Source organism: Arachis duranensis, chromosome 5, assembly GCF_000817695.3.
Source record: "Arachis duranensis cultivar V14167 chromosome 5, aradu.V14167.gnm2.J7QH, whole genome shotgun sequence".
Taxonomy (NCBI): Eukaryota; Viridiplantae; Streptophyta; class Magnoliopsida; order Fabales; family Fabaceae; genus Arachis; species Arachis duranensis.
In genome coordinates, this window is record NC_029776.3 from 12,319,542 (window position 1) to 12,323,190 (window position 3,649).

At 35.7% G+C, this 3,649-nt stretch overlaps 1 long non-coding RNA gene across 1 annotated transcript; it reads left to right on the forward strand.

Moving 5' to 3' along the window:
• The first annotated feature begins 712 nt into the window (after positions 1-712).
• Positions 713-2,485, forward strand: LOC107488178 (uncharacterized). The gene is made up of 2 exons (XR_001591868.3): positions 713-1,454; positions 1,862-2,485. It is a non-coding gene; the product is annotated as an uncharacterized LOC107488178 (long non-coding RNA).
• The last annotated feature ends 1,164 nt before the right edge of the window (positions 2,486-3,649 follow it).

A 3,649-nucleotide genomic window follows, 5' to 3' on the forward strand; every position in this document is an offset into this window, starting at 1 on the left:
ATATGTAACCGGAGATTAGTGGGTTGGACTTGTAAGGTTGGCCCGATCATTTGAGGGGGGAGGCCTTTTGTCCTGGTTTCCGTCTAGGGGCCTCCGTCCGACTTGTGTACACGTGTAAGAATGGGGGGCGGTACCTGCAAATACACTCCGATGCCTAAATCAGCAAGGGTCTAAGCAAGTTTAGAGAGTATGGGAACTTAGAGATACTTGAGGGGTGTCGGTGTATTTATAGTGGTAAACCCATAACCACCTCCTTTTAAGGATGATAACCGTCCCTTTATCTTAGGAAAGTTGAGATACGACTCTTGGAAGTGGGTTGAGAGATTCTAGGGGCAGTTACCTATTTGAATAAGTGTTATCTGCCAGCTAACCTCGTTCCCAACTTCTTTGTGGTGGAGCTTACGTCGAGTCCGACCTCTTGAACAGAGGTCGGTTGTGAGGGAAGGTCAATTTATGGATTGTGCCTCTTTATCTTATTTAGTCCTAGACCTTAGTATTGAGTTAGGGTATGAACAAATATCATAGCAGATCATAATTCAAAAAAATACCATTATTAATTCAATATTAGAAAATAAAAACAAAAATATGCGATAAACAATTTAATATTTATATTTAATTTATTAATAATTTATTAAAAATTACTGTAAAAGATACTAAATCTTTTGATATTTTAAAATTGGCCCGCATAAATTTGAGAACCAAGCCCCTCATTTCAGCTGCTTGCTACCTTGGCTTCTTCCTCTTCACGATGACCCTCCGCTTCTTCCTCTACCCTCTTCCTCACCAGGAACCTTCTTCCTCTTTTTTTGTGGATACATAATGACTATGGACTCCATCTCTTCCTGCTCACTGTTGATGAGGGCATCACCGGCTACAATGATGACTCCCTTGAAACTGTTCACAGAAACCAAATTCATTATGGATTGCCTCTCAAGGTTGTCTCTTCCAAGAAACTCTATGGTTGCATAAGCCTCTTCAGTTCTTCCGAGATCCTCCTCGGCGCCATGATTCTCCCTGCTCTTCTACTATCTTGACGCAATTATCAAAAGGATTCTCAATTTATTCTGCTGCACTTCACTTCACTTCGCTTTTTGGATTGGGGTTTAGGGTTTGGCTTGTGCACCCATCTTATACGGTGCCCCTTTTTAACTCAATTGAAGTGGTAAACTTTTTCCTTTTAATATTCTCTTTTCTCATCATTCAGAGTTTCTTCGTTTGCTTTTCTCTGCTAATGGCTTGTCGGCGATGATTATTGTTTCCAATGGAGGAAAGTGGATTACTTTTGGAATTGAAGTTAGTTTCAGCCATGGCTCTTGATAAGCTCCTAGTTAAAGGAAACTACATTGGAAGCGTCAACTTCCTCTTTTCTGGAGAAGGAAAGGGAACTGCAGTCTAAAATTGAGGAACTGGAGGACAAGGTTGAGAAAGTCAGTCAGAGCATTGCACTGCAAAAGGTATACTGATTACAAACACAGAGCAGCAATTGAGCAATGTGACAATATTAAAGAAAAATTTCAGCCTTAGTTATGAACTATATAGTCTTATTCATGATCTGTCTTAGTAGATGAAAGTTTCTTCACATTGTTGTTTGGTATCCGGATACAGGGCATCAAGCAATCTTAAATATTGAACACTCATCTGAATTTATGTCATTGTTTTGTAATGGTCTTCTTGAATTAACTGTGAATAGCAATGTGGCATTTTTTAAGGTATATGATTTATGATTTCTCTATTTTACATTTTCTCAGGTTCAGGTGCTAATCATCTGGACCACAACTTAATTGAAATAATTGCTCCATAATCTGATTAGAATTTTGTGTTTTCTAGCTATTCATGATTGTAAAATCTAATTTCCTTGCAGAGACATAATAATTAAGTACGTAGAGTATGTTAAGAAATTGGGACTAATTCTATTTGAATTGCTTTCTGAAGCATTAGGCCTTAATCCCAATTACCTTAAGGACATAGATTGTGCAGAAAGGCTTTTCATGCTTAATCATTATTACCCTCCTTATCCTGAGCCTGAACACTCACTCTGGGAACAAGTGGTCATTGGGATTCTAGCTTCCTCTTCTCCTACAAGACCAAGTTGGTGGACTTCAATTTTTCTATGAAAACAAGTGGAGTGATACAAATTGTTTTATCAAGTTATGAATAGAAGAGTTCAAGAGGATCAATCTTCACCAAATATTATTCCTGTTCACTATTTTATACACCAAATATTATTCCTATTCACTTATTTTTTTTAATGAAAACTTTTTTGTGAGCTTATGGAGTTTTGGTGTACAAGTTTGATATGAACAAGGCTTCTCAGTTGATGTGTTGATACTTGGTGCCTCATAAATTAGATATCATTCCATCACACATATGTAATTTAAGTGTATCAGAGCATCATCCAACAGAAATTTGAGTTACTGAATATTGTGCGGTTAAAAGCCAACAATAGTGAGCATTTTTTTCAACTCAATAAACTCAACTAATCATAGTTTATTTGTTTTCTGTATGCCCTAGTTTGTGGTATCTAATTTTAATAGTGTTAAGTTGAGACAGTTAATTGCTTGTTGCAACTTATGTTATTTGATACTAGTTTTCAGATTATTTAGTTGCATAATATTTACAAAACATTGTGACAATTCATTAAATGACATGATTCCAGTATGAAATTGATACTAGTGACCATTAACAACAATCTGGGCATGCGTCTGTTTTATGCAATTGGTGGTTTTGCAAAGGTTCAAGAGGTTTATGTAATACAAAGATTCCTTTATGTGAGGTTTTGGGACCAAAAATTTATGTGAGGTTTTGGGACCAAAAATTGTTGCACTCTACGGGACACCCATGCATTTCTTTGCCTTGTCTTCAAAAGAGAATAATGTATATATGCTACCGTATTTGGTAAAAGTAAGAGTATCCAAAAGTGACCGTTAATGAAACTTTCCAACAAGATCCAGCCATGAAAATAGGAATTTTAGTATTGGAATAGAAATGGAATATTTAAATAAAGATTGAGATTGGTCATAATTATTTCTAATTGATATTTAAAAAAATATTAATTAACTCTGTTGATAACTAGATCTTTTCATTTTTTTTCTATTTAAAAGTTAAGACACCCTTTGATCTGATGTGCAGCAAGTGCTATTGAGTAATCAAAAGTGATGAATCTTGTGAAAATTTCTGTTCACATGATGAGCACTGCAGAATATATAATGTTTATGAACATGGCATTCTCTTAAAATCACATAGAAAGGCTCTTATATTTCAAGGAGCAACTTTACATCCATTTTAATTTTGGAGAGAGAAAAAAATTACATTTAAATTAGTGTAGTATGACAGTTTGTGCCAGAAAATTATCCTACTGGATTGTTGAGATGGTTGGTCTGAAACTGTCCTAAAAGCAGCAGTGACTGATGATAAAGATTGAGATCATCCAATCAACATTTCTTGGATCGGATTTGAAGCTCACCAATGAATTGGTAGATAGAACAAACTTTGAAGATAAGATCCCTCAGATGTTCAGTATTAATTTTCAAGAAATCACTACCATCAATGATGGTTGCTATTGCTGTCTCTAATGTGTATTCCTGCAACCTGTAGGAAACTTAAAATATGTTAACGAACGATAATTTGCTACCATCATTGGCGGTGGCGA